This window comes from Theropithecus gelada, chromosome 8 (genome assembly GCF_003255815.1).
Source record: "Theropithecus gelada isolate Dixy chromosome 8, Tgel_1.0, whole genome shotgun sequence".
In the NCBI taxonomy this organism is placed as follows: Eukaryota; Metazoa; Chordata; class Mammalia; order Primates; family Cercopithecidae; genus Theropithecus; species Theropithecus gelada.
The window spans coordinates 61,281,444-61,299,891 of NC_037676.1; the positions used below are offsets into that span (position 1 = coordinate 61,281,444).

The window sequence follows — 18,448 nt, forward strand, 5'->3', positions numbered from 1 at the left end:
CTGTTCTAGAGTTCCTTGGTAACATCTAGGTTACTGAGGCTACTGGCTCCCGAGGTCATTATCAAAGCACTCAACATGTTCCAATGGTAATAAAACATGATTGATAACAGACTGCTTATTTACAATATTTACACTATGGCCACAAGGATTTCCTCTGTTAACTTTGGGAAGAGTAGGCATTACCTGTGTATGTTTTCAATGAGAATCAGAATCTCCTCTCATTTTTTCTATAAAGCTCTTCCATCCACATACTGAGTCATTGTGTCAGAAACATCATACATCAGAATTTCATGGCAAAAACACATCTAAATATTTGATGTGAAGTATCACATTCATATTAATTGTTAGTCAATCAATACAATTATCAACTAAGATGTATTTGCCATATGCAGAGAAAAAAATTATTGGGGGTACAAAGAAGTATAAGCAATTGTCCACTTTGGAGCCCAGTTAGGTATGACACATTCCAGTTAGGTATGACAGGTGAGCAAGAGAAGCCACAGGTGTGAAAAGAACAAGGAAGAGATGATTAGATTGGAGAAAGGGGATTAGATTAAGACATTATAGAAAATAATAACTCATACTTAAAGTTCTGATATTTCATTAGTCTCAACTAATGGCACATTGAAATTCTTTTTTTTTTTTTTTTTTTTTTTGAGACGGAGTCTCACTCTGTCGCCCAGGCTGGAGTGCAATGGCCGGATCTCAGCTCACTGCAAGCTCCGCCTCCTGGGTTCACGCCATTCTCCTGCCTCAGCCTCCCCAGTAGCTGGGACTACAGGCGCCCGCCACCTCGCCCGGCTAATTTTTTGTATTTTTTAGTAGAAACGGGGTTTCACCGTGTTAGCCAGCATGGTCTCGATCTCCTGACCTCGTGATCCGCCCGTCTCGGCCTCCCAAAGTGCTGGGATTACAGGCTTGAGCCACCGCGCCCGGCCGAAATTCTTTATATGTTGGTTACTTCATTGAGTTTGAAAACTTCTAGGACAAGATGTACAAGTTTCTCATCCCAGTGCCCATTGCAGGTGCCTGTGTTTCACACTGACTGAGCATACGTCAACCATTTATTGATTTTATATAAGATTCATGTGCTTAAGTATTTGGCCAACACTTAACTGGGCACACGCTATGTTCCAGACACTGTTCTAATCATTGGGTATAAATTAGGGAACAAAAATATGAGGCATGTATATCCCTGCTCTCAAGGAGCTTAAATTCTAGTGGGGAGAGGCAAACAGGGTCAACCAATAAATGAGAAAACTTCCAAGCACACAGATCTGTGAAGAGTGCAAAGTAAGATGTAAGGATTGAGATTGAAGAGTGAAGATGTTTTAGATTGGGCAATCAAGGAAGCCCTCTCTGAGGAGGTGACATTTAGGCTGAGAATTGAATGACAACAAGCTAGCTTCAAGGAAGACTGTTCCAGACTGAGCGAGCAGATTGGGCTGTGACCCTGAGGTGGGAATAAGTTTGGCCAATGTGAAGAACATTAAAAATAAACTAATAAATAAAGCAGAAAAAAAATACAAAATGAGATTGGAGGGATGGAAAAAGTCTGAAAAATGCATGGTCTTGAGTACATAAAGAGAAACTGGGTTTTCCCTTTCAGTGCAATGAAAAGAAACTGAAGATCTGTGTGTGAATTAGTGGCATCATCTGACTTAATGCTTAATGTTTTCTCTATCTTCTGGGTGAAAAAGGGATGGTAGGGGAGTAAGAGGAAAATCAAGGAGACTAGTTAGAAAGCCTCTACAGCAATCCACATGAGCTGCACTCATGGTTTGGCTAGAGCAGGAACATCAGAAATTGAGAGGAAGGGATGGACCCAATATGGGAGTGAAGGAGAAGTGTGGGATTCAAGATGACCTTAAGGATGTAGCCCTAAGTAACTAGGATGGAAATACTGAAAAGTTTAAGGGAAAAGTCTAGAGTTCTCTTATGGTCATTTTAAGTGGAACTGTCACACAGTAAAATCAAATAATGGAAATAATGTCCAATGTTACTTAAAATTTTAATATTTACTATTACGTTAATGACACATTGAATAATTTCTTTCATATTCACTATTATTAATGACTCCACCAACAAATATTCTTTTCAGTTTTGTGACGGCTCCTTCCTCGCAGTCTCGGGAGCACACCCCACAGTCAGGTGCCTTGGAACCTCTGCCCATGTTATCACCTCCAATTGCATTCCTCTTCCTTCACCTATCCCTCTGGCTAACGCCTGCGCTTTCTTTAATAGTAATAAAACTCTGACATTTAGGATTGCTTTGTGAGTCCAGGCACTGTGTTAGGTGCTTCAATTACACCACTTCACTTAAAGCTCATGGATACCCTCTAAGGTCAATGTTATCTCAATTTTATATAATAAGAAACCGCTGGGTGCAGTGGCTCATGCCTGTAATCCCAGCACTTTGGGAGTCCAAGGCTGGTAGATCTCTTGAGGTGGGTAGATCTCTTGAAGTCTCTTCGAGACCATCCTGGCAAACATGGTGAAACCCCATCTCTACTAAAAATACAAAAAAATTAGCTGGACGTGATGGCAGGCGCTTGTAATCCCAGCTACTTGGGAGGCTTAGGCTTGAACCTGGGAGGCGGAGGTTGCAGTGAGCCGAGATTGCAGCATTGCACTCCATCCTGGGCCACAGAGTGAAATTCTATCAGAAAGAAAAGAAAAGAGAAAGAAAAAAAGAAAGGAAAAGAAAAAGAATAAAAGAAACCAAGGCTAAGAGAAGTTAAGATTCAGTTTGGATATCTCTCTTAAGAAGAAGCCTCTCCTCGTAGCCAAAGCTTGGCTATGCCCATACTCCTCTTAAGTCCAGAGCATGCCTCTCCTATTGTGAGTTGGACAGGATTTAAAACATGGTCCCCAAATTCTTTGACACTCCTCCTATGAGATCCTAGAAGGCTCACTCACCATTCTATTGCCAGGCTGATGCCCCTAGCACATAGTAGGCACTCAGTGAAAAACACATGCTGAAAATGAACTGTCTACAGTGGTTATAAGGAGCTGGCAGAGGGAAGAATGAGGAGATACCAGAGGATGCAGGCTTTCAGTTGGGGATGATGAAAACTTTGAGGAGATGAGTGGTGGTAGATGGTTGCACAACAACATGAAAGTCTTTAATGCCACTGAACCTGCGCGTTTAAAAATGGTTTACGTGGTAAATTTCATATTATGTGAATTTTTCCACAGTAAAAAAAGGTCAATGCCCAGTCACCACTATTACAAGAAAGGAGGGATCAGCTAGAATTTATTCCAGACATAAATGTAAATGTTTGCTAAGGTATGAGGTAGGACAGTCTGTCATCAAGAAAAGTGGTCTTAGTTGAATTGGGGCAAATCATAATTATATATCCAATCTCTCCATCATGTCAGGGGAAGGAAACTATTTCCAACAGAGCCCACACTGTAATGTATTTAAAGACTGTGTTCACAGCAGACTGCCTAGCCTCTTGAGTGATCTATTCTAGAGAATGTGTTTTCTGGTAGCAAGAACATGTGAGGCTGCTCCTGTGACCTCAGCAGATAGGGCAGCCTCAACATAGACATTGACAGTAACGGCTTAGCTGCTCCTGCCCTTTCAGACTGAAAGTCCTTGGAATCTTCAGGGAAGCAGACTGAAAGAAAATGTACCCAGATAAAAATCTGCAAGTGGCCAAGATTTTGCTCTGTACATGGACCATCCATAAAGGGGCCTTCCAGGTATTCTCCCCAACCAGTTCCCATCGGACTGACAGAGGCCAACTTTTTGAAAACCCTTCCTGCAATGTCGAGGAGCTCTTCCTGGTCTCCCATCCAATCGCTTATCCCGTGCAGTTTGAGAGATTGTATCTGTCTCACAGTTTAAAGACAGAACAGCTGCCAACAGGCCCAAATGATCATTAATAAGTTAACCGTTACCAGATAAGATTGAAATCTATGCCAGTCTTATTTTAAAGTAATCTCTATGATAATTACTACACAAACTGCTGCCCAAATGCCAGCGCTGACGCAGGAGCGAGGGGGTGAGGTTAGGCATCTACTCCTAGCTCAACTGGAGAATATAGCCTTATCCAGATATCGTTCCCTATCCCCACTCTGTCCCCCACCTCCACCCCCACGAAGAGCAATATCAAATGCTTAAAATGGATTATCAGTGAAAGGTGACACTTGACACAACTTCCTATCGCCTTTAAAATGAAAACAGAATGGCTTGGTCCTGTCTGTCTGATGCTATCATCCAAGCCCAGTGTTGAGCAGGAAAGTCCTGGAAGACAGCTGAAGAACTCCCTCCACCCTCACTCAAGAAAACCTAAGGTGAATTTCTAAGCAGCATCTCATCTTCACCCCACCAGCTCACCATCATCCCCTTTTGCATTTGGGTGTTTGAGAGTAAGGGAAGAAAATGGCAAGTCAGAGAAAGAAAAGGCAATAATAATTAGAACAAATACCTACACAGCTCTCATTATGCACCAGGTGCCATTCAAAGGCCTTGCAAAGAAGTTCATTTTGTCCGCACAGCAACCCTATGGGGTAGGAACGAGTATCATCCCCATTTTATAAGTGAGCAAATTGAGACACACAGAAGTTAAGAACCAGCTCAAAGTCTCAGGATCAGGAAGTGGAAGGGAAGGTGGAAAGAGGGGAAGAGCAAGATGCTGGGACGAGCCGCCCTGGAGGTGCTCTGGTCCTTCCGCGCACACCTGGGAGGATCAGCCACAGGGAATAGGGCGGCACACTTGTCTTCCCAACTGCACTCCAACCACCCCAGTTTATCTTGAGTTCCACTTTCACAGAATGTTACCATACTCATTAGCCTACTCTGGTACTAAATTTGTCTAGCTAGATTTCAGCTGGAAAAAATACCAAATTAATTACTATCCATAAAAACATAAATCCATAAACTTAATCCAATAAAACAACATATTTTTATTGCTAAGCAACATAAATGTGTGTGGATGAAAATTAGAGCCAATAATTTAATGCAAGTTACGGTGACTACAGCAAAACAGGAATTCTCAAATGATGCTTACCCTCTATTTCTTAGTTTTCAGAGACAGGATCTTACTATGTTGTCCAGGCTAGAGAACAGTGGCTAGTCACAGAGGCCATCATAGCTCACTGCAGCCTCCAACTCCTGGGCTCAAATGATCCTCCTGTGTCAGCCTCCAAAGTAGTTGGGGACTACAAGTGCTTGCACACCCGACTCCAATTTTTTATATTTGCTTAAGCAAACAAACAAAAGCCATGCATTTCATTGCTAACATCTAATCTCTCAGAGCCTACAAATAGCCACTCACTTTTTTTTTATCCATTATTTATTTACTCAACAAAACATTTAGTGAAAAATTTTGTGTGCTGAAGGTGCTGGATACTCAGGCTGCAAAGCCAAAGATGTCCTGAAAAGAATTTTTCTTTTTAGATCAGTGATCATAGAGAAATAATCGTAATAACAAAAACCATGATGAAACAATGATGGTGCAAAAAGGACAATGACAGCTTACACTTACAGGGGTTCCCATGTGCCAGCCAGAGGGCACTGTTCTAATTGTTTGCATAGGTGAACTCATTAAAGCTATTGTGACAGCATTATGAGGTGGTTACTATTAGCCTCACTTTACAGAGGAGGAAATGGCCCAGAGAAGTCATGCAACTTCCCTTGGCCACACAGCTTCAAGAGGTCCAACTGCCCTGCTGGCCTAGGCACTAACTCTAGTATTTGCCTCTCACCATCACATATGGTTGTTCCCCTAGCAGTTGTATTCAGAGTATTCTGGAAGCTCAGGAAAAGAAAAGCAGGTCAGACTTAGGTAGTGGTTAGGGGATATTAGAAAAGCTTCCAGGAGGAGGTGCTCTTTGAGTTGAATATTTAAGTATGAATAAGAGCAATGAGGTGAAAAGGAATGAATAAGAGCAATGAGTGTGGGATGTTCTTTACTCCTGGGAAGGAAATGCAATATCTAAAGGCATGAAGAATAGCTGATCCCTTTTGGAAACTACATCGTTTGCCAGAGATGAACTGCAGATGACATTTCAAAGAACAGTGAGAGAAGCCCAGGCTCTGGCCTCTCATCCCTGCAATGGCATCTCGTCCCACTCAATGAGGGGAGACTGTGTTATCTCTACTGCGTCTTATCCTGCATTTTATTGAAAATTGTCATTTGAATTTTTAACAATTTCAGGATCTTGTTAGTCTCACCAGAGAGTTAAACTTTTAGACATCCTAAACATACTTATGTCCAAGTCCTCTAACCAACAGTTAATCTATGTGTAATGATGAGGCTCCTTCTAAAATTATTAATGAAAATACCATCCATCAATCAAACTAAGTTACATTCAGATGTATTAGGTAATTCATCCTTCTTTTTCTATAGTATCAGTGTTTATAGATGAAATTGTTTTATTTATTACTGGTCTTAACACTGATCTCCCTGATTCTTTATAAATTTGGGGTATGTCTGTATGTGTGTGACTCTGATGTTATTTGTCTTAATAAGGTTCGTGACAAACAGATTGCTTTATTTTTGCCTGGGTCACCTTACTGTCTTTTACAAAAACATAGACCCTGTGTGTGTATATTCCTTCCTTAGCCTTCATGCATTTCTCCCCTTCATGAAGAGGCCTTCAAAACAATGGTCTTTCTGGATTAATATCTGGCAGTTCCTTATATGACCTGGAATGCGTGTCAAGAGCTGCTCAGAGTTTGACTACATGGGCTTTTTGGGGATATTATTCAGTCATTTTCTCATCTGTCAGAAATATCCTACTTTGTGAATCCAGATGGCCTCTGTATTGGAAAGTTAAAACCCAACTATCGTAAGCTCCAATGTTTTTAAGCTCTTTTTTTTTTTTTTTTTACTTTTCCTTCTCTGTTTGATTACATCTTTGCGTGTTTTTTCACACATTATCAAATGCTGGTATATATCCTTTTGGATTTTTTCTGAATGTCTAACTTTTTAAATCTTTTTTGAATTTTGTCTCAACTGCCCCCTTTCCTGCTTCTGTCTTTCTTAAGGTCCTGGTAAAATTCAAAGTAGAGTCAGACTGTCAGTCTGCTTACTCTCATGTTCCTCTTGTGAAGTGTTAGGCCTGTGTTATAGTACTCGTAATTCTGTATTTAAAACAATGAAAACAAAATAAAACTGCTTTTTCTCGTCTTTGGGTCTACACATTTCTTCATTCTCTTTGTTAATTAAGAATTTTCTGTAATCCCAGCACTTTGGGAGGCCAAAGCGGGCAGATCATGAGGTCAGGAGTTTGAGACCAGCCTGGCCAACATGGCGAAACCCCCTCTCTCCTAAAAATACAAAAATTAGCCAGTCGTGGTGACAGGCACCTGTACTCCCAGCTACTCGGGAGGCTGAGGCAGGAGAACTGCTTGAACCTGGGAGGCGGAGAATGCAGTGAGCTGAGACCATGCCATTGCACTCCAGCCTGGGCGACAGGGCAAGACTCCGTCTCAAAAAAAAAAAAAAAAAAAAAAATTGAATTTTTTTCTTCTTCAGCTATTATCCTAACAAGCTACTACTCTTCCTTTCTTAAGATCCTGAAAAAACATCAAATGTGTGTGTTCATCTATTTTGTGTTAATGTTGAAAAAGGATCATGAAATAGTAACATTACACAGGACAATAATAAAATCAGAGAGCTCCAAGACAGTTTCAGACAGCATCTAGTGTCTCTACGACTTTTGCAATGCCAGACTTCCCTGTGGAAGAATTTCCTGATGGTGACACTAATTAAATCCTGAATTAGGTATCCAACATGAATGTTATGTGTATCTACTTTAATCATATGCCACAGTTAAAATGGTAAACTCAGGCAATTTACTTTAACTGAAGCCTTTAAAATATTACATTTCAATCTGTCATTACGGTTAACATATCATTTTTCTATAAAGAAAGAAACTAAGTTCCTTTCCTAATTTATGGCTACCTGAACACAAAGTTGAGGTGGGAGTTTTCTAAACTTTCATGAATCAAATAAATGCCTATACGAGACTAGTAAGGCAGATGACAATTAAATAGCAGGAGCAACACGGTTAGGTTGGGTTTGGTTTTCTTGTAATCAGAAATTTGTTCTTTGCTTGAGCTATCTCCTTTCTTATATAGAGCTGAATCATCAACATTTTTCTCACATTCCATCTGAGATTTTCAGCCAATAGTATCATTTTTCAATAACAACAGTAGCTATTTCAGAGAGATTATACTACTTACTTTTCCTCATGTTGATAAGGCATAAGCCACAAATGTCCTTAAAAGTTCAGGTTCTCCTTGGCACCATGACATTCTATTAGAATTTCAAGTCGGTAGGAATTTTGGATTTGATGAGATTTGGCCTCTGCCTGTTATCACCTGAAGAAACCTTTCCCCTAAAAGGGGAGCTATTTGCTATCTCCCCAGGCTCACTAATTAACAGGAACCCTGGAGACAGGACGCTTGGCTCTCGGGCTGGTGCACTACCCCCACATCACTGGCCTCTGTCGTCTTGGGCACTTTTGACTTTTTAAAACATAATGTGTACTTATTTTCCCTTGGGTTAGCTCCGTTTTGAAGCCAGCAAGTTAACTGATAAAATGGCAGCAAAAAGGGACAGCGTCCGGCTGTCCTGCAGCCTGCCCTGCCAGGCTGGAGCAGTGTGTGATGAAATCTCACTGGACTCGGGGAATGCCAGTAATTCTTCGACAGCTCTGAACCAGCTTCAGCCTCAGGCAAAGGCACTTAGATTCTCCAGGATTTTGTTTTCTTCATCTATGAAATGACAGTTGGGCTAAATGACCTCTGACCTCCCTACCCCGCTTTAGAATTAAAACAATATTCCCAAATACACTGAAGTCACTTACGAACCACACTGTGGTAATCCTACATTATGTCAATTCACATCAATCATTCATTAGTGGACGTATCTAAAAAAGTCTCAGCAAGCCTGATTAAGCAAAGAATGTCAAACTCAACCAACCTTCATCAAATGGATTTGATACGAATTGCAAGTGTATTGTTCACATACCTTTATGATTGAAAGCAACAATTATCAAATATTGTCGAATCTTCTAATGAATCTAAAAACTGTATATGAAGTGGAAATAACTATCGTTACACTTTCTTTCTTTCCTATTCCTTACCACAGTTGCTTTGGATTGCTCACTGTTCAGCAGTGCTCCACACTTCCCTTTGCAGTGAACAAGCAGACGGCTGAGGGAGTAAGAATTCTTGAATTTTTGTTTACATCTTCATTATTTCCCTATGCCCAACGCATTTCCCAGCTGATCTTCATGAATGCTCTCTCCTCTGTTGATCTCTTATTCCCTCTCATTATCCTCCCAACAGGATAATGTCCTTCTATTGTCCATTTTTTTCTCATTACTCTCTTATCATTACCCTAACTACTTCATTCTGGCATCTCACTGATTTCCCCTTTAGGCTAAACATTAAAGAATCCTAAACATTTCTGTAAATTGTTGAAAGAGGTTTGTTTTTTACCTTCAGAAAACTATCCAGCAGAAATAGAAAAGCTTTATGTATTTACTTTCTGGTTTTGGACAGAGGAGAGCTAATTTAAATAATTTTTTTAAAAGTATGAGGTTGAAGAAGAAACAACACGTTATTTATTGAATTAACACTTCATAATTAACACTTGAGTTTGATCTACTCACAAAATTTTATACTCATTAAAGGAAAAATGTAAAATAACTCATAAAAATACAATCATTCCAGTGTTCCTTATTTAACAGAAATCCACGGAGAATTTCAAACATGAAAAATAATTTAATCAAAACTGGACTCAAAGAAGCATCAATTTCCTTCCATCTCAGAAAATTCAGAGATGGAATTTGCTATCTTAGACCATCAGCAGCAATGACTGAGGCCCCTCAAATTAGGTACAGCAGTAACCTCCCACCCTTGACAAAATGATGGGCATTTTGTCAAGCTCAACAAACACTAATTTGAGTGCTAATATTCTGTGCTAAAGGCACTAATCATTAGTTAAATAAACAAACCATTTGAGTGTATAACTGTCAACAAGACCAAAACCTGCTCACAGAGGGATCAACTTCATGCCCCAGCCAACTACTGAAGTGCAATAGACCCAAATATACAGCACTGCTGAGTCACCAGGGCCACATCTGCACAGCGCGACCAAAGCACACTTTGACTAGAAAGTCCAAGGGTAGTTCAGGAAGAATCACAAATCAGAACTGTCTTTGGATCCCCATGCTACTCACTGCCTTAGGAGCTGGTGCTGCCTCTGGGCCTGGGATGGCCCCGCCTCTCTGACCCTCCCACTCCCCTCACTGGTCCTTTCTTCCTGGTTCCTGGCTCCTTGGCTGAAAACAAAACAAAAACCTGTGAGCAGGACACACCCTTGCTTCAAAGCCTCCATTGGCCCTCAGCAACCAGGTGAGGTCAAAATAAGCTTTAGCATCAGATGGGACAATCCTGTGCTCCCATCACTCACTGGTAGGGACACCTCTGACCGTCAGTAGGGGGCACTTCATAGAAGGGACTCCGTGTGTGTGTGTGTCTGTGTGTGTGTGTGTGTGTGTAAATGTGTAAAACATTAAAGGAGCTGGCATCGGGTGCTTTATTTTCATTTCAGAAGTATTTTCATTTTCCTTTAATAGGTATTAAATATACATTGTTTTCCTCCCTTTCTCTATTTAATTGCTGGGTTGATTTCAAATTTCTTAATATGGCACACCCCACTCTTACCATCTGAACTAAACTGTGTTGCTCTGGCATCTTCTTTCATTCCCCCATCCTGAGTCCCACTCAGGGGCATCAGTCTCCCCAAACTCATCAGGCAGGAGTCCACGACCTGTTCCTACAATGCTGGTTACCATTTCTCCCCTTCAAAATGTGTACTCATTATTTAATCTCAACCTCTATGTCTTTGCAAACTCCAGTGAGCTACAGCTCCTTTCTGTGCTCACAGCACATTCATTCATTCATTCATTCATTCATTCATTCATTCACTCATAGCAATTCTACTTTGTGTTTAGAAGCATGGAGGCTAGCACCAGCCAACATGAATCAAATCCTAGCTTGACCACTCGCTAGCTGTGTAAACTCCAGCAAGTACTTCATCTTTGTGCCCCAGTGCCTTTAGCTACAAATCACAGTTAAAAACGCTAGTGTCAGAATATCTGACATATGGTAGGAAAACAATAGGCGTCAAAGTTAAGGGTCTTGGATTCTTGTCTTGGATCTGCCCATTATTACAAGGGTTAATTTAGGCAAGTAGATGAAATCAACACTGTCTACCATCATTATGCTATATGTAAAATGAGGAGGAGTGAAATAGTCTCTCTGAAGTCTCTTCTACATTTAAAATTCTAAAATTTTCTCTTAATCTGTTGATTTGTAATCCCTGAGTTACGTTATGTGTATTATGTAAGTTTTCCTTGCATTAATGTGCCCATAGAATTCCTTAAAATATTGCCAGATCAAATGCAACTGAAAAGAAAATTCTCCCTAGTTTTCTTTTCTCCATATAGCATGCTCACTTTAGTTGGTAACACTTGTGCTACAGCCAAAGAGGTTTCTAATAAAATACAAATAGTGTCCAAGTATTAAAGGATTCTGATCGCTACATAGTAAAGGGTTACGAGCCCAAAAATCCAAGATTACAGGAATCTGATATTTATGGGTGTTTGTACTGCATGTCAAAGAGCCCTGAGTATTGCCTGCCAAGAATCAGAAGTTCTTCAACCAAACAGCATTTCCTCTCATTCACATCTACATTAACATCCTTCAAATATGACTCTACTTAATACTGAAGTCAGAACGCCATTTCAGAGCTTACTGAATCAGAGACTTTCAGAGCCAGAGGGAACTTTAGCATTTTAAAGATAAATATGCTCCGTTTTTGTCAGATACCACCTTTGTGTATTAACCCGTAATCTTAACAAGGGAGGAATAACTGAGAATAATTTACTTCTTTACAGGAACTACTTGCATTTTTATTATTATGCAAAAGCATGGGGGATCTAAAGTATCACACAACAGGTTCCCCACAAATTCATCTTTGCTGATTGTGAAGTCCATACACCTAGTTCTAATAACATAGCTTGAAATTTAGTTCCATGTGATGTCTACATCTAATCTTATTTGTAAAGTCATCATATGGTTGAAGCCATAAATGAAGTGTGACTCTAAAGTAACATAGCTAATTTTTAAGCAAATATTGTATACCAGAACTTTACCATGAGTATTAACTCATCCTTTTTAAGGCACTAAAGTTATCTTGAGAGTGTTCTTTTATATTGTAAATCAGTAATTTATAATTGTATGTATTTATGGGGTACAATGTGATGTTATCATATACAATGTGGAATGACTGATCAAGTTAATCAACCTATCAGTCACCTCACATAGCATTTTTTTGTGATGAGAACATCTTAAATGTACTCTCAACAATTAAGAAATATACAATATATTATTATTAAATATAGTCACCATGTTGTAGAATCGATCTCAAAAAACTTATTCTCCTGTCTAGCTGAAACTTTGTACCCTTTAACCAAAACTCCCCATCCTCTACTCCCAGCCCCCAGCCTCCGGTAATCACCTTTCTACTCTATCTTAAAGTATTCAACTGGATCCATACTTATCTCAAAACTCTTGTTTTGAAATTACCTACTTTCTTTTCTCTGTGTGTGTGTGTGTGTGTGCATTTGTGTGTGCCTGTGTGTAAACTTTATTTTTCCAGTAAATGAAATTGTAGAAACTATCAAAAAGTCAACTAGATATGTGTTAAAGTACAGCAAAATGTTATGGCAGAACCTAGCTTTATTTTAAATTATGTTTGAATGTTTATTCTTTGTTACTTTTATTTTTATTTATTAATTATTATATAACTAATATGTTTGAATATTTTCAAAATGAATTATAGGAAAAAATCAGAACTTAGTAAAATAGATAATCTATTGACTAACAGACTGGCTCTATAAAATAAACTATATAGCTAAACTAACGTTCATAGGTATCATGTCTTATAACTCCTTTTTCTATAGAGTTATAGAAAAGGTGTTCCATCCTGTTTCAAACAACGGCAATACTCTTGGGTCAACTGTGTAGTGTTAAAAGGAATATCACTTCTTTGGAGCTAGAAATTCCTGAAATTGTATTCATTATAGAGCATGGAGGCAACTTCATGACTTCCTTCACTAGCCAGAAATGCAAGATGGATGTGTAGCCCCGAGTAGTGCTATCATCCCTCTAGTACAGCGTGCTTTTTGAAAGGACTATGTAGGCAGGAATAGAGATTTGATCAAACATGTGGAACTGATTGATGCTGGCATTCAGCCCTGAATTCATTTAAATTATGATGCCAAATACAGTAGAGAGGGACCAAGACTTATGAATGGATACTTCCTGCCTTTGAATGGCACTGAACCCCAAGGGGTCCCCTAAACCATAAGTCTTGCAACCACAAAATGTACTCTTCCTTTTTTCTGTTCCCTTTTCTCTTTTGGAACCCACCAAATTGTCTGTATATAGCTTTTTCCCTGAGCCAGCTCTGGTGTAACACTTAAAAACCACAGCGTTATGCTGGGAGGTTAGCACCCATTCCATAATAAAACTGTGAAATTGTTTCTTGTTCAGAAAAGCTACGGTGGTATCCTTAAAGGCTTCAGAAGGAAAAAAAATTCCATTTTTCTCTTTCATGGCACTCATCAAAAAAAAAAAAAAAAAAGGTGGACGACAGCCACCAACACTGTGTGAAGCAACAGCTCTGCCAAAACTGTGAATAATTAACAGATTTGAAAATATAAGTAGCTTAAGCCAATCACACATTTGGCAGAGGTGAAAGTTGACTGTGGTAACTTGCTACTACAAGCGCACTCTTCTTCAAAAACAAGATTTCCCACCTGTCCCTTGCTGACTACAGAGAGCTGAATCCCCATCCACATTTCCACAAGCTATGATGACGCCTCCAAAATCCTGGAGGAGACAACAGAGTATTTATAACATTTTATATTCAAAGCATTTCAGAGGGTTCTCTGTAAAAGAAATTTTTATGATTTAAAGTAAATTAGCTTATTTCCCCAGAAATAGATGCTTCCTTCACCTAACACAGATGATTTTAAAAAATCGAAATCTCTCTTTTTATTGTTAAAATAGAGGGTTTTAAGATTCTCCACCAGGACTCTTTCAAAATGTAACCCATGGCCGGGCGCGGTGGCTCAAGCCTGTAATCCCAGCACTTTGGGAGGCCGAGACGGGCGGATCACGAGGTCAGGAGATCGAGACCATCCTGGCGAACACAGTGAAACCCCATCTCTACTAAGAAATACAAAAAATAGCCGGGCGAGATGGCGGGCGCCTGTAGTCCCAGCTACTCGGGAGGCTGAGGCCGGAGAATGGCGTAAACCCGGGAGGCAGAGCTTGCAGTGAGCTGAGATCCGGCCACAGCACCCCGGCCTGGGCGACAGAGCGAGCCTCCGTCTCAAAAAAAAAAAAAAAAAAAATGTAACCCATTTCCTCTTCACACCTGCCTAAAGACTGGACAAAAGTTGAACAATGTATTTCAAGGAGGAATGGCATCACTCATCTAAATGTCCCCGTCAAGGGAAAAATATTATAAACCAACTCCTTACCAAAGACAAGAAAGCATAAAATGAAAAACCAACAGATTAATTATATGAATAATCGGCTAGACACATGTTTTTCTGCTTTCAAAAATTCATTTTAAATTGAAGTATTAGCTGTGGAATGGCTTAGGGCACTGAGGCCATCATTCCATTTAACCTATACATATCATTTCTCTAAGCAAAAATAGTGCACAATCACTTTGTACAGAATTGTTCTAATGTAATAAAATAATGTAATTGTTATTATTTTCCAGCTTTTCTTGGGTGAAAAGTAGACTCTTTTTTCCTAGACAATTTCACTGTTTTTTTCAACTATTTACCTGTTCTTTTCTACTTTCCCATGATTCTTCTTTCTTAATTTTTACATCCTCCATTACCTGCAGACACATCATATTTTTCTTATTATTTAAACAAGCTATATTTAGAAGCAACTGCACTGTGTTTCTTTTAAAATATGAAAGAGAGTTTCACCTTTGATAGCACACATCTGTTCTTTTCTATGTTTATGTGATGGTGGTAATAAAAGATTTTTCAAAAATGCCTCAGAGCTCAAGATTTTATTTTTTAAATAATTCATAGGCAAGCCTTGTAACTGGTGCAAAAATAATTCTGCTGCTGAGACGCAAAGAAATCATGTTTGATGTTTAAGAGCCAGGATTATATTTCCTACCCATGGTTGTTATTTGAATAATGGCACAGTCTAGATGCATAGTAGTTTGGTCTGTAGAATACAGCAAGGTCACTACGAATTCTGGAGCATTTTCAGCCCCTCACATCTCTCTCAAGTTAAAATGAGTCCCAACCCATTGGGAGGCAAACCCAATGTGTGCTCAAAACATCCAAACCAGACAAGCAAAATTCTGGGGTCCTGTGCTTCATTCTACTCCTCACCTGCCTGAAAAAAACTAGTGGTCTTTTCTAACTCAGGGAAGGATTAAGTAATAATTTAGTAGAAGCTGACTTTTATAGGACTCAAAAACAAAATTGCTGGCAGAGTACCTGTGATTATCATGGAATGAGGCCAAAATATTTGAACGGCTTCTTTTGCCCTTGACTTCAGAGTGACTTTACCAGAATGTTAGAAGTAAAACAGGGCTCCAGCTGTGGCACCAACAAAGTCGCCCAATGTGTTCTGGGCTAAGTTGGTGATCTTGCCCTTCTCCAGCAATCACAAATAGTGCCCGTGTTTGCACTCAGAGGTGACTGCTATCCCCTGGGTTTAAGGGCTCTGTGTGTAATGACTTTTAGGAAACTATAACAGTTACAGAGACCTGCTACTAGCTGATGATTTTTACCCTCCATGTTGCATGTTTTCATTCAATCATTCATTGGACAATAACCACCCAAACTATAATAACATAAATTGCATATTTATGGAGAGCCTACCATGCGGCAGGCCATTTTATATTCAATATACATACAATAAAAAAGTTTAAAACACTCAACTAAAGATTAATAATGGCACTGCAGAAGCTTTTTATAAATTAAATATTTAATGGGGATTTAAAAATCCCTGTTATTCATTATTTATTTCAACACAACCAAATTCTCCCAGTGCCCAAGCTGCAATAACACTTTCAGTCCTGAGGGTCTTATTGGCAAGCTCCAATTTCAGAGAACTAAATAATAACCTAGGTGTTAATGAAAATCAGGATTGCTAAGGGTTCTTAATTTACAAATGGGGAGCAATTGTGGCACTGAAAGAACAAACGCCATCTTCCTGTTAGAAAATAACACTCTAGGACGGGCGTGGTGGCTCATGCCTGTAATCCCAGCACTTTGGGAGGCCAAGGTGGGTGGATCATTTAAGGTCAAGAGTTCAAGACCAGCCTGGCCAGTATGGTAAAAGTCTGTCCCTACTAAAAATACAAAAATTAGCTGGGCGTGGTGGCACGCACCTGTAGTCTCAGCTACTTGGGAGGCTGAGGCATGAAAATCGCTTGAACCTGGGAGGCAGAGGTTGCAGTAAGCCAAGATTGTGCTGTTGCACTCCAGCCTGGGAGACAGAGTGAGACTATGTCTCAAAAAAAAAAAAAAAAAAAAAAGAAAGGAAAGGAAAAGAAAAAGGACACTCTGGGCCTGCGGTCTAAGTAAACTGAATCATCATCCACCACTTAGTGACATGTTTTAAAACCTGCATATGCAAAGCACATATTCCATGTCTATTCACTGGTAATAATGCCCTGCACTATGGAAGAAGCAAGCACTCCAGCTTTCCTATGTTTCTGCTCACAGCTAGTAGCAGTACACTAATTACATGCAACAGGTTAGTTTTTATTGAACAATTCCACTAAGAATTGCGTTGCAAATAGAGTCCCTAGAGACACATCAGAGATTTTATTTTTTCTAGAGATGGAGTTCTACTATGTTGCCCAGGCTGGGGTTCAGTAGCTATTCACAGGCGCCATCATAGCACACGTGCCATCATAACACACTATAGCCTCAAATTTCCAGCCTCAAGCCATCCTTCAGCCTCAGCCTCCCTAGTAGCTGGGACTACAGGAATATGACAGTATGCTGGCTTGGAGAATTTCAAAGACAGAAGGGGCTTAAAAACACCATATAAACTAACTTCAAAACATCACAGAATTCAATTACAAGCAACATTAATTACCAGAAAATTAAAATTTCTGTCTTTGCATTATGAATAAAGAATATTTATGTCTAACAGAAAAAAATTATTGCAATACAAGTTCTTGCATTTCGCATGGATGTAAAAACATCCAGCCTCAATTTGGAATGATAATCAGAATAGAAACATATTCAATAGTGTATAATTGTTAATAGTCATTGATTATTATTATAGTAATGTTTCTTCAGGACATATCTGAAGTGGAATAATCACTTTACAAAAAAAAAAAAATACAATTTTCCTGAAAGTAAAAAGTTATATTCTGTCTTGTCCTCAAGATCAACATGGCCATGATCCCAAAGGCTCCATGTAGAGCTACTCAGCACCTCAGAATAAGAAATTCTCAAAACCAGCAAAGAAAATATTTTTATATTTTAAATTCTAAAGGTAATTGCTTTGCCAGCTTGGAGTTGTTGCTTCATTATATCTGCTTCCCTTGTGCACTGGTGTTAATTCTGACTGGATAATAAACTTTGACAATAGAACAAAGTTGCAATAAATTGTCACAATACATGAAATTCCAAGCTCTCCTATATTTCAGTTCTAAAGGCTGCTTTCAGTTCTAAAGGTAACTGGTAAATTCTGTTCTTGACCATTATCTGTAGCAATAACCAGGAAGTTGCTGGGTTAACCAAACTATTAGACTGTCTTCAGCAATCACTCTCTGTCTGAATCTTCAGATACCTCCCCGAGTCTGCATACCCATGAACAGTTCCATGAAAGCTCGCCATTAGAACATTATAGATAATTCCCCCTTTTTAATCTGTGAAGACATTGAAACATCAGACAGTTAGAAAACTCACCCAGAAAGCGTAGAACATATAAATAACAGAGCAAAATTTCTGGTCTTCTGGCTTCAAGTTAATAGACCTTCTCCCAACAAAAAGGCAACAGAGGAAGTTTTCTTGGAAATGTTCTTATTTTTTATATTATCAGGAATGAATTGGGCCAAAAAATAAAGGGTGGGAGAAACCTATGGCTAATTTTAATTTTTTCCCAGATATATTTTTAATTAATTTTTAATTTTTGTGCATGCACAGGAGGTTTGTATATTTATGAGTTACATGAGATATTTTGATACAGGCATGCAATGCATAATATTCACACCGGGTAAATGGGGTAGCCATCACATCAAACATGCCAGAAATATTATATTTTAAGTTACATCATCCATTAAAAGCAATTTGTATTTATATCACGCAAAACAGTACTATTTATGCTTATATAAGTATGTATAAG

The 18,448-nt window shown here is 39.2% G+C and overlaps 1 protein-coding gene across 1 annotated transcript in view; it reads right to left on the reverse strand.

The window, feature by feature from the left end:
• Positions 1-18,448, reverse strand: part of TOX (thymocyte selection associated high mobility group box) — a 310,020-nt gene that overhangs the window by 218,948 nt on the left and 72,624 nt on the right. The gene's annotated exons all lie outside the window — the stretch shown is intronic.